General features: G+C 37.7%; 1 long non-coding RNA gene across 1 annotated transcript; it reads left to right on the top strand.

The window, feature by feature from the left end:
- The first annotated feature begins 981 nt into the window (after nucleotides 1–981).
- On the top strand, nucleotides 982–11,520 carry LOC134867059 (uncharacterized). The gene is made up of 2 exons (XR_010166110.1): nucleotides 982–1,183; nucleotides 10,839–11,520. It is a non-coding gene; the product is annotated as an uncharacterized LOC134867059 (long non-coding RNA).
- The last annotated feature ends 2,526 nt before the right edge of the window (nucleotides 11,521–14,046 follow it).

Raw genomic sequence — 14,046 nt, 5'->3', positions numbered from 1 at the left:
AGAGGGGCATGATGCATTTGGTTTGCATCCTTGGTGGACTTAGGAGAAATCCGACATACTCCTTTACTTGTTGACCTTTACATATACCAGATGTTATACCCCTGTCATCCATGGCTGCAATAATGTGTTTTATTTGGCTATTTATTGATTGTTTCACCAGGCCTGTCACTCAGAGACAGGCAATATTGCTCTAACTGCAGATAAGAACCTGTACTATAAATAAGGCACACATGTTGACTTTCATTGCTCATATAAAGGATAGTTAAAAAAGTTTTGCAACGCATTGAGCTTTCCTATACACCCATAACACAATGCGTTTAGATGTAGCCAAATGATGTACAGAAGGCTTTATAAAGGCCTGTAGTACATATGTAATCTGGACATAGTGTGGTTGCATGCGCATAGTTCAAACTGGGTTTTTATTACTCTTACAAAAAGCTAAACAAATGTTTTTATTCACACATTTTAATATGGTATATCTGTGATTATAAATAATGAGTAAGTTAAGTACAATAGCAGACAGCTGACTCATTTTGATATGGGTAATGTGAGTAAAGAATAGTGTGTTTTAACCACAAGGCCAATTGCAAAGTCTCAGTGATTTCTCTTTTGTGGAAATTAAATACATACAAAATAAGGTTTTGAGAAGATATAAATCAAGATTTTGCTGATGTTTATTTTTCTTACAGTAGTTTAATTTCTAGGGTCCCCAGGAATGATAGTCCTTTTATTTTAAATATGTTGGTAAGATGAGGATTCTATGTGGATATTGTTGCTAAAAGATCGTGGCATTCATTTCAAATGTAACATTCTGGTTTGAACAAGTTTCAACGTAAGGGATTTTCGCTGCGATCAGTGCTGTAAAAGTCATTGAGGTCGGGACCTGAAGGGTTAATTTGTGGGCCGCGAGATCATTCGAGAGTGCATTTTCAACAACCAATCAGCAGCGCAGACTCCACTCCGCATCCAGCCAATGGGGAGAATGGGAGGCTCTATCGAATTTGAATGAGGAGTGTATCTTTCGGCGCCATTTTCGAGTGAGCAGCGATTGCCTCAGCAGCTGCAGAGAGAGGATGCTGCGAAACACAGAGAAATCTGTCGGGGAAAGAAGACGGAGCGCTCAGAATTAAACTGCGCTTTTTTAAGAGAGGGGGAGGACCACGTACTTTCAATGGAACGACAGGTAAATTATGCCACAAAGAGTTGATTTTAATCGGATAATATGAGCGGATTTGAAGGAAGGGGATCCGTTGAAAAGAGCCGTTAGCCGTTTGTCTAGAATTGCCAGCTTGTTCTACTCCTAGCCTGTTAGCTTAGCATGCTAGCACAGATAGAGGGACTTTGCTGCGCTGTAACGGTAGAAAAAAAAAGCACTCATACCGCGGTCCGTTTTATCCAGGAGGTGAGCCGGATAAATTAAAATATATTTTTTTCAAATGTGTATGTGGTAGCGACACTTCACTAAACGGTTATTTGTAAAAGTTAAACTATAATGGAGTATTTTTTTTCGATTTGGAGCCTAGTTTTGAGCGGGAGGTGCAAAAGCAGCCGACCGAGCAGAGGAGCAGCACAGTCGGCAGTGTCAACACATGCACACGGGTCGGCACCCAACGTTACACTGGCTTGGGAGGGAAAAAATGTAATGGGGAGAGACGCGGTGCCTTTTGTGGTAACTTAATTTTTACCAAGCTTGTTAACTAAGGCGGAGTTTTTGTCCGTGCTTGCAAACTGCTTATGTGAAAACCAGAAAACACCTGGTAAATGTGTCATTATATCTCTGTATGACCTTACTCTCAGTCATGACTTCAACCCTCCTGTCGTGTTCGGGTCAAATATGACCGATTTTCATCAATCATAGATACTGTGTTTTACATTTTCTTAAAGGCCTTATGATATCCTCCAAAGCAGGCAATTGGACATTTTAAATAGCTGATTACCGCTTTCATTGAATTTTGAGTGGTTTGGTCAACTTTGTTAGCCCTATGGTGTTCCTGGTAATAATAAAAAAATGACCGCCATAGGAAATGAATGGGTAACACTAGATTATGTTCATCCATCAGATAGTACACACCCACAAATTGACAAAATGTTAATTTTGGAATACATTTTCAGTGTCTATTCTTTGCATATTCGCGGTAGTTATTCATGTAAACCAGTAGCCTGAGACATTGTTCACAGTTTAAAAGAGTGTTAAATACAATTTGGTGATGATTCATGGTTTTTGTGTTAATGTAAGGGCAGATAAAACAGACTGGTCAAATTTGACCGGGAACACCAAAGTAAGGGGGGAGAAACGAACACGACAGAGGGTTAATTTTTTTATTTCATTTGTATCTTACCACGTATTTGCAGTTTCAACGTTAACTCCAGCACCAGGACATTCTTATTCTTACGCGCTTGCTCCATATTTGTGTCTGTCGTACCGAAACGCTGGAAGATCAAAGTGGCTCTCAGCCAAGTGACAACAATCATAGGTCGCTACCTCTGATGGTTCAACTTTAATAGCTCCGTTTGACGAGTGGTTGTCATAACCACTGAGGATGCAGTAAAGTTGATTTAACGTTAGTTATTGATTATTTTAAAAATGGTGTAATTAGTTGTGCTGCTGCTCGGTGTACTGCTGGGGGTTTTGGGATGATCGTAGTTGATGCAGAAAGGTTTCCCCGTCATTGCCTTCTGTCTCTTTTCGCCTTTTTTTGCCCTCAATAGCCTCGCTCCTCTCTCTGTGTGCCCTGCTCTCTGATTAAAATCAAGCACATTGAAGGGAGAAAAAAACCCTCCAACGTTACGGGGTCTAATCGTTTTAGTAAAGGGTGCCAAAATGGACCTAATCATTAATTACTAGAGACGTTGTATGTAAGACATTTTATGCTGTCTTATGCTTCTCATAATGAACATGACTACTTGACTAATAAAGCATTGAGAGAGGAAAAGAGAGTCTCCATATAATTGTGCGTCTAAACCCGCCCCTTCTGCTTCCTTCTAAGTAGAGATCGGTTTAATGTGTTACATAATACGAGGCCTCCCTATCTTTCACAGTGTAGCATTTATTTCAACAAATACATGCCCAAAGCTTCAAGTATCATGTTAAAATAATAAGAACATACTCAAACATCTTAATTTATATTAACTGCATAGAGAAAAAACAATTTAGGAATCTCTTTTCATTTTTTTGCAATGTATTCTCCCCATTACAGTGTGCTTACATATAGCATTCTTCCCAAGATTGTTATTCATATCCTGCAGAATTAAGATAAAGAGTTGATGATTCCCCTTCAATTAGAAATTAATTACCTTAATAAAAATGTTACCAGAAACCATAGGCTTATGCATAGCTGTCTTCCCTGAAATGGCATCCTCTGTTTGTATCCTTACTTAGTATAATATTTTGTATAGTAATGGGGCAGCATGTTTATGATGAAACCAGCCACCTTGCATAAAGTAACATTTTGTGTTTGTGCTTTTAGGGCGTTTAGTGTAAGGTACATTTGCAAACGTGATATCAGGGAAAGACTTTTTACTGCTACATAGCCGAGCAAAGAGGTGGAGGAGGGGGAAATACTGTATTATAAGATTGGATCTGCTTTAATTTGTGGGTGTATGAAACACAATGATCAGTATGATAAGGTACAAATGTGACAGGCATGTCATTATCTAATTCTTGAATAACAATTTGGCCATATTTAATGTAAACCACATGGTGTGTTTTAACTGTGTATACAATTTACAGTCATCAAAGTTTCCTGTTGTCTGGCTTTGTTAACTCCAATTCGCACACCATGACCAAAAACAATATCCAAAGTGTTATCAATAATTACATTTTTTTTTAAAAGTGGCTTCTTTATAAATGTATAGGTTTAAGAAGAAAATCTATTCAGGGCACCACCCCCCAGGTTCTCATGTGATATTTTTCATACCACCAGATAAAGTAATGCGGTTCATTGCTCAATGTGTAATTGTTTTTGTAGGATGGATTCATAAATATTTAGAAATATAATATTAGGGTGTATGCATTTTTAAAAATATTGACAGACTAAGCACACCTGCTTACTTATTTCTTGCTAAAAGCTGAAATTCTCCATCCACTGGTCTGTTATTTTTTTTAATCAAAACGTAAACCTATTTGCAGTACAGAATATAATGCAGAACGCCTGATCAGCTAAGTGAAGATATTAATTGAAAAAAAGGAAGTCTTTAAAAAGAGTCATTTGTGGTTTTCAGTGTCAGAAAATTCAATTTTGGGGGAAATAAAACACATGTGATAGATGGCAATTCATATTTCAGTTGAAGCCATAATAGTGATTAAAATTCAGTTTAGTTAATACAGGCAATCCTTTGATGAGTTTTTCAGTTGCAGTTGATAGTGATAATATTTCTGCTTCATGAAAGACTACAGATCTGAAGACTACAGCTCTGACTGATCAAATCTCCAAATTTGATCAGTCAGTATGAAATTCAATGTCAGAATGAAATTCAATGATGAGGCATCTTGGTGATATATAAACTTTTACACACTGGCAGTCCACTGTTTGAATGTATGTCTCACATGCTCATCCCGGTGAAGTAGGTGGTGTAAAGATTTTGCTCATATTCTTTTCAAGAGGGATTACAGTATTGTTGATACTGTCCCTGTAAGCAATTGTCAAATTAGTACTGTATTTTACTCGATTTTTATTCCGGTGGAGACTACAGTTAATCTCCTGTAAATGCTAGAGGTTTATGTCTTTCCCCCCGTTCTCTGGTATTCGCCTCTTAACCCTCTGTGCCGAGCACCGTTGTGCTGTTTCAGACTGTTAGCATGACATTCTGTGACTCATCATTCTGTCTTCTCAGACCCCTCCGGCAAAATGGGCTCCCACCCCCATTTCCTGGTGAAACTGTGCCTCTCTTCTTGTACTTGCTCACATGTGTTGTAGCCAGGCTGCAGAGAACCCCCGCCCTTCTCTTCCTTCTTTCTGCACAACTCAGCACAAACTTTATAGTATTAAAATTTGCGGTGATGGGAACAGGTTTCCAGGGGTTTTGTTGATTATTTTCCAGAAGTTGGAATATCTATGCCCTAGCAGCATTTAATAGAAGCTGTCACATTTGTTTTATGTACATCAGTCAGTTTTCCTGTAGACATGGTTTAAGTTCAGGAATAACTTCCAAGGGCATTAATCTATATTGGTGTGTTACGTTTGGATCTGAGATGTAGTTTGCAGGATTAAAAAAAGTTGAGGCTGATAACACTAGTGCAGCATATAAAGATGACAGGTCCTTGCACGCTTCTTAAATGCATATGTTTTGCATTCGCTTCGATTTTTGCATACAGTAAGTGCTGCATCACTAGTGCAAAGGGCTCTACACCTGTTCCACCTAAATAGAGAAGACAATTATAAAGGTATCATGCATATTTAAAAATATATATTATTATCAGTTATGTGCTTGACTGCTGTTGTAGTTGTGGGAAATCCTGTAAGTGGAAAAAGTTAGCATTTTGTTGAAGTAAGAATGTTGTTGTAAGCAATATATTGACGTGGTTAAATGGCATAATTAAAGTTGTTTATAGATTTATTTAAAAAAGTCTTGCACTCTTCTTTAAAAGTTAGATGCACTCCCTTTTATTGTTGTTTACTGTAATGGCAGTAGTGCTTCCGAACAACATGTTCAAAAAGAACATGTCAACTGTTGCAGTGATGGTAAATTCTGTTTGATAATTAAATCTTAGGTTGTAATATGATAAGCTGCAACAGCAGATCTGACATAGCAAGAGCATGCCTCCTCTGACTACACACATGCTGTTTTCATTTCTGCGGCACCAGCCTTTTTTTCACCTGAAAGTGCTTGAATAGCCCACAATATTAACTCGTAAGCAGTTTGATTGGAACGATATATAATGGTTCTAAAATAGTCACGGTTGGTTTTCTGTATTTTTTTTTCAGTGGCTTTAACTTAGTTAAGCAGGGTTACACTTTACCCAGTATACCTAGTCAGGTGGTGTGACTGGGTGCAGAGAGGCCAGATATTATTTTCACATACAGTGAACCAACTATTCTTGGTTTGGTCAGTTTTCACAGTTTGCTTTACTTAAAGGAACGTATTTGGTGTGTATGCAATGGGGATAACAGCACACACAGTTTTAGATTTATGGCATTAACTCATCTTGATCTGCTGGTGTGTCATTTTCACTGTGGTACAGTTGAATGTAGGTAGGTCATCCTAGCAAGAAATGTGGCAAACTCTTTAGAGATTATATTTGCCTGTATTAATATGTTATTCAACATAAAGCGAGCATGGTACTTAGTACACTTTGAATTATTGAGTAATTAAAATATTATATCAGCATGTAAACTCAGTCAGTGGTGTAACATTGACTGAGCATACTGAGGGCACATTTTTTACACTGTGACCCGAAGCTGGTTTAATATCTGAATAATTCTTGACATTTAAGTTTGAATAAGCACATTACCTCAAGTATAGCCGGGGCTTGTGTAATTCTGTTGTATGGGTGTGCTATTCAACTCTCACACTTTAGCTTCCTCTTTTGCCAATCCTGTTATGTGTGCATTAACAAAATACACACTTAACCAGTATCTTAATAATAGCCATATTGATGATTCTGTAAGAAGTTATTTAAAAAAGATTTGATCAAAGGTTTAAAAATATATACTTTTTTATTTTTTAATAGTTTCATGCTATTGGTCAAGTGTAAACAAAGTCCTTAGGTCTTACTTTTGCAATTGCAACACAGTGTACTGCTTTGTCGGCATCCTGTTTATTGCTGCTCTGTCTTCCGCGGCAGTAAGAGGAAGCTTGTGAATAAAATTAGGTACTAGTAAATAACTGGACTGATCAGAAATGAAATGCAAAAATATTAGTTGTAATGCAATACTCGTAAAGGAGGGGCAGGTACACCAGATTGTGTAAATATTTCTCCAGACACATTGTGGACACTGGTGTGTTTATATGACAGACACGGCTGTTGGTCAGGTTGGAACCTTATGTTATGGTCCACGCTTTAAATGGAAGCGGTTCAAAAATATTTTAGAACTATAAAACTTACATGAGTTTGGATTTTTTTTAATTATTCTCAGTTAATAATTAATAATTCTTAATGTGTTTTGCTCGTAAAACTTAATTTATAATGTAGGGTTTCTGTTTTTTGGTACAACCTCTGTATCAGTTTTCTGGACCTGAAGAGTCTGTGTCTCACACTCACACCTGACAAAAAAAATGAAGGGGGTGTGTAGGGGTGTGCAGAGAGTGAATCAGAGGTCACTGTTGCATATCTGCTCGTGTTGTCCTGTGAAAAGAGGTTTACTCTCCTTGATCCCACGTATGTGTTGTCACATGTTTCTGGAGTTCTCTGTAATTAATTTGATAAGATACTGCCGCTGCTTCCAGGGAATCCCAGTCACCCTGCCTGTGCTATGCTGGACATGTTTTGCTGGCTGTGCAAAATGTAACAGGTTTTTCTCGGATTAACACATACCATTACAGTGCTGGTGTTCACATGACACAAAGCAGTTCTTCATCAGGACCATCCTTAAAAAACATTCAGCAACTCTTCAGTGTCTCTCAGACTTTGTAACAGGTCATATTTATTTTTTTCCATTATTGATATTTCATCACAATTGGTTGCTTTGTGTTACTGGATGAATTGGTTTTGTATTTGATTTTCCTACTGTAGAGAGCTCATGCTGTGAACAAGCTGCCCCATTAGCTGGTGTAACCTAATAAAGTTGTGGCATGGTGAACATTTTTTATTTGCACTGTGTGTATTCTTGCCAAACACAGGACAAAAATAATAGGAGAGCTCAGTACCTGTTTATCTGACCTTATTTTTTTATGTGATGGATAGATCTGTGATAGTGTGTAATGGTGCTTTCATGACGAACTGGAAAGATAAGAAACAGCTTCTATTGGTATACTGGTATTCTGGAAGGCTTGATGTGTAATCTGTAACTATTCTAAATCAGTAATCTTTTGAACAGTTATTGTATATTCCATGGCTCTAGTGGATAGAAAGCTTTATGATCACAATGAGAAGCTCACATTTGCATGGATCTTTTCATGTGGATAATTGTGATGGCCATTCGTGTTTTCTGCAAAGCTAAGGACGTCAGATCTGCCTTTTAGTTTGTGCTTAAATAGGCAGAAGATGGTGTGACACAGGCGAGAGGCCGGCCCAGACCACTTCAGGGGAGTTGATGGTTTGTCGTGTCCACGTCCCTGTGTCCGATGGGTTGTAGGAGGTTACTTGACCTCCAACCCTGGGGTCAGGTGACTCTTTGAGGCCATTGTATGGAGAGCTAATGTCGTAGGAAGGGTTAAAAAGGCTGAGCAGTGAAGGTGACATGTCCGGGCATGCTGCTTAAAGGGAGACAGAGAAAAATAGGGAGAGGTTAGAGTCATTGATGTGAACGATTCCACTTGGACTTGTAAAGAATTTAATGGCTTAAAAAGAAATTACACAGCTTACCCGATTAGTTGTTCCTTTTATGCACTTTCGTCACGTAATAAATAAGGATGAACAAGGTAAAAGTATTATATTATGGCTTCAAATTTAATCTAGAAGAAAGAAGGCATACCATCTTACACAGAAGATAAGGACATGACTGGGCAAATGTATTTGAATCCAAGTTGGTGTACATGGTTTTTCTGTAACTTTAGCATACAATAAGTCCTGCGACAAATATCACTATTGATTTTTTTATTTATCTTTTTCATACCAGACATAGGATGCTCAATTCTCCTTTGCACCTGCAACTTTCAAGAACCCATTATTTTAATTTTTGAACAGCTTAAACAGTTGATTCAAATGACAAAGATTATCATTTAAATACCTTTTGCACATCCTCCGAATCATGTAAGAACAGAGACTACAAAAGTATAAACATTTATATGTAATAATATATAATTTACTATTCAGATATCACAACTGCTGTGCTAATACATTATTTATTGGAAGGTTGTCAAATTGGTAATACATGTCATTTTGATATAAATGCCATTATACGTGGTTTAATAAGGCTACACTACAGTACTGCACTCACTGCCACTCTGAGGTGTGTCAAACTGAACCTGCCACTCTGAGGAGTGTCAAACTGTACAGCAGCATTGCACATGTTCTCTCTTCCTTGTCAAACATCACAAACTTCACTATAATCATTAATGTCAATGATCAGGAATAACGTATGCTATGGCTTGATATAGAAGGATGATTCAAATCCTTTTTAGTATGAATAATAAAATGGCTAATCTTAGAGAGTCTGTGGATGGGACTCAAAGATAATGAAGGAAATGCTATGTCAGTAATGATGGCAGTGGCACACAAGAAATTGTTGGCAGCAAGTCTATGATGGACATTTTATCTCAGCAGTTGCACAGTTCATGTTATTTTCTACCAACGAGTTTTGACTTCTAAACCCTGTCAGGCTGTTTCTTGAGTCTTATCGCAGTAAACAACTTTTGGCTCATTTTAGGTTTTGTCCTTTTTATGTTATGGTGGTATGGTAATGTAATTAAGAGCCGAAACACCCAAATCATATATCCTATATGTTAAATCATCTTACAGTAAATAGATGAAAGCAATACGTTTGGGCTGCAGGCCTTATTTTAGTTTGTCCCTGTTTGCAGCTTTATTGCCTCAGGACAAATTGATTGAAATCTTTCACAAGTTATGAATTAAGGGTATTATTTTTGCATTTGTTCATCTCCTGAGCAGCACTATATTACGTGTCTGGGCGAAAAAGAGAGGGAGGCCACAACGTCTTGTCACTGCTTTTTTGGAGGGGAAGTTAGTTAGAGATGTTATTGGGTTCAGGCTATCAGGTCCATTTCAGACCAAGGTCATAATTACAGGTCCATTGAGACCTCTAGTGGCAACACATTTGCTGGACCCAAACTCCTGGATTATTATCTGGAGAAAGTTTGTTTTGGCACCTTTTGCATATGGTTTGTTAACAAAGCATTAGATGTAAGATTCAAATAGGTAAACAGGGCCACCTGGGAAAGTGGACATCATGTTGAAAGAGCTACTTTTTTAATGGTACTTTATTGAGTGGGCTAATTCTGTCTGCTCAGCTATTGAGAAACACCTCTGGTGCCGGTAGGGTCTCAGATTAAGGTGGCTTGAACAGATAAACTTGTGTCAATTGTGCATTTTGGGATCGCTGTTAGTTGACACACTTTCTTCACTAAAACGGTTAAAGGGTATTTTTTTGAAACAGCAGATGCCTTGTTTTCTATGGTAATACCGGTTTATAGTTGAGTTTCTCTAAAGCAAATATTTTGCCTAACTTCATTCTGGGCCATGTACAGTCAGTGTTTAATGTTGGATACAAACTTAGCTGAGGACAATGGAGCTGTAATTAGCCATGTAACATAAGAGAGCTCAACCACTGAATGAGATGCTGCATTCTCCATCTGACAAGAAAGTATTTTGAGTAAGACATTCAGTATGCTTTCTGCATTGTGTCACATTCATTTCTGAGGAGGTGCACCACCCACACTAGAAATGGATGCAGGACATCAATGGCAGCTTCATGTGCTCGCGATGTCGTAGTTTAGACCGTTATGCATTAGAAAAGATTCATTCAGGAGTTGCAACATGATCAAACCCCCCTCCAAGGTGTTTTAACATCAACTCAACACATCAGCTTTGGGATGATGAGTGATCTTATGCATAGTTGCAGGGTAGCTGAATTGGTGCCTCGGTGCAAATCTGCACAGCCGGATTTCAACATTTTTGGGGAGGTTTCCCAATAGAAAGTACAATATGGAGTGTTCTGGTGTTCACATACTTTTGCCTGAAAATGTAACTACATTAATTCTCTTTTTTTTGTGTTTTTCAGATAATGAACCTCTGCCTGCTTTAGGAGCAGACAGAAGACTTCCGCAAAGATGCTGATGATCACCTTATCATCGTTAGGTAGAAAAGTATAAGTCTGTAGTTATCTGTGAACATGAGGTTTGGACTAGAAGCCAGAGGGATTAGGACAGCAGATTCACCCAGAAGAAGCGAAGCACTGCACAACCTGAATGCATTTCTGGCGATGCTGTAGCAGCACGGAATGGTTTGTGGGTTACACAGAGATGCAGGCCATACTGTGCTGCCGCAGAAAAGCCTGAAAATACGACCCGGCTCAACTCGCACTCCTTCAACATGTTGAAGTTGACATGTTTACTGTTCGAAACGTATGCAATGTAGACAACTGTTTGCCTGATGATTAAAAGTTGGTTGGATTTGCCTTTGCCCTTTGCTGGTCGCCTTACTGTAGCAGCACGTAAATATTGGAGTTAAGACTCTAGCTGAAGCCTCCAGTATTGATCGTGCTGCTGAAGCAAAGCTGATCACTCACAATCAGCACAACCAACCTAACCTCTGATGACAGGGTGAATGTGACAGATGATCACAGGTAGATTGTTTCCACACAATCACTACTTTGTTCTAATAATCTAAATGTGTTGATACCATCTTTATATTTCACTGTTCTGTCTAAACACTTGAAAATAAAAATTTGAATTGGCTTTTGACTTCGATGTGTTTTGACCATGACTAAACTGTGTTCTAAAAGAATGAGTTTCATGAAGTGTATATAAGGATTTTATTTAAAGTTATACTGACACTGAACATCCCTCGTTTAGATATATCCACCGCCATACACGAAGAAGAACTCATGCTCGTCAACACTCGTTCATGACGGTTGCGTGCTGCAGCGCTGTGGGAAGTCCGGCCTGTTTATCGTCAGCCGAGTCACAGATTTGCTGCGGATTTAAAAAATAATATCATTATGGTATTTCAGTATAAACACTGGATTTTTTGAATATACAAATATGCATTCTTATAAAAAGTCAAGATATTTTGATTTGGACATTTTTTTTTTACAAGACAGATTTCTGCTGGATTTGGACCCGGACGGTCCTCATGATCTATTTACTCGTTTAAACCGAAATGTTCGACATTATTTGTGCATTATCACTGCATTATGCACACAGATATGTATAATATAGTCCAATGTGAATAACAATGCAACGCAGGACATGGTGTGTCCCGTAACATGGCCTAAATCCTCCATTTTAAGTTGCGCGTAATGCGGGCATCTCAATTGTCCCAGGACATCAGAGGACGATAATCTCATACCAGATTTACCTAATAAAAATGACTAAATTAATTGTATTTAAATGTTGTTTTTTTATATCTGGCAGCTGCTGGTTAATATTTTTTTTTACCGCAGGTTTATGTGACGTGAAATAAAAATCTTCAAAATCAGATTAGTGGTTACACTGCTCACAAAGACGCACGGACCAAATCTTCCTTTGGGTGAAAATAAATCCAAAATAAATAAACATTTGTTCTAATTATTTACTGAACTGATTACATTTCACGTTGTATTTATGGGTATTTTCTTATTACATGGTCTAAAGCCTGGTGGTGTACTTCCGTACAGAGTAAACTCCTTTTCCTTTCATATGGCCTTGTAGGCCACTTTAATAATTCTAAAATAAAAATCGCACTCATTATTATATATTTTCTGGACTTATGGGATTTGACAATGGGGGGAATTTTGCAAAATGATGCCTTAGATGAATTAGATTTGTGCGCATTTCATGACTGCTGTTTTTTTCCTAAACGATAGGAATTTCTCTCAATTATTTTTTTGATTACGAAACATTCGATTTAGTAGATCATATTTTGGAAATATAAGCCTTCATATGATAATATATTTTTTTTTTTATTGGCATGCCTTTTTTCTCTGTAAATATTAGCTACGTCAACATGCTTAATTCGTATTAATTTTGGAAATGATTCAATTAGGTTACCCTTTTGTGCAGATTTTTAAATGTAATGCGTGTCAGACTCTTTTGAGTCTTTAGAAAACACTGCACATCAAAATGTGGAAGCAGTCCTGATACTGATGTACGGCGTGAAATTCCACATTTTGTCCAACAACTGTAATGCTTTACTTTTAATACTGTCTCGCCTTTATTCGAACATTTACTTTTTAAAATATTGGTCAAGCATATTTTCAATTACCCGTACAATTGTAGAATAACACGTCCGTTTTGTTCTGAATTTACAGTCACATTTCACAGAAAACGTGTTAATTAATTTCTCTGGTAAATTATTATATAACTAAAGAAAATAACATGGAAAAAGCTGCATTTTAAATACAGGGTTAAAAGCCAGTCTTTAATCTCCATCACACACTCAGACCCTCGGTGCAAACGTGTGGCTCCAGCAGTGATGTGACAGAACAGTGGAGACATTAAATTGGCTTTGCAGTCATCTGGATATCATGCAATCCGGATTATTAGCTCATTCAAATTTAGGCTTAGTTTTTATTAAACCACACCATGGGCCCAGTGTTGGTGGGGAGCGGCTGACGGTGCGACCTGGCTTTTCGGTCATTATTCAAAAAAGTCTAAGTCACCGGAAACAACATTTTGTCTTAATTTGGATTTTGTTAACGTTTCTTAAAGGCTATGTTCAAATTTGCGTGCAATGACAATTAAAATATTAATGTAGAGTGGTCCACTTATTTTCATGCTTTGCCTGGCAACAGAAGGCTATATATATGTACATGCGTGCCATGACGTACGTCCTGAATTACGGTCAGTGCTGACATCACGGGTTCACTTTGTGGTCTGATTTTAAGATTTGTATCAATTTACTCACCCTCAAAATCAACTTCTGCTCAGGAGAATAGATCAAAACAAGGATAAGTAATCAATGCACTATTCACTGGTTGTCATTTTGCAATATATGTCCTATTTTTATACTAAGACCGTTATTTGGTGATGAGCCAAAAATGTCACATCCTAACCAAAATGGGAAATTCTATGAATAGCCTTGCTTCGATATTGCATTTTGATTTAAGGCTAACAATTCAGTGATCTATAAATTCAAATTCATTGCAGAAAATACGCCTGAACTGCAGTCTTAAGTTAACAGGCTGCAGATGTTTGACTTTATAGACCGGACAAGTCATGCAACGAACGAGTCACGTGAATCTCCGCAAATAGATCTTGTGTGGAAATAAAGAGACTTCCCTGCAGACG

Source organism: Eleginops maclovinus, chromosome 7 (assembly GCF_036324505.1).
Source record: "Eleginops maclovinus isolate JMC-PN-2008 ecotype Puerto Natales chromosome 7, JC_Emac_rtc_rv5, whole genome shotgun sequence".
In the NCBI taxonomy this organism is placed as follows: domain Eukaryota; kingdom Metazoa; phylum Chordata; class Actinopteri; order Perciformes; family Eleginopidae; genus Eleginops; species Eleginops maclovinus.
This window is presented reverse-complemented; position numbering and strand designations above follow the sequence as displayed.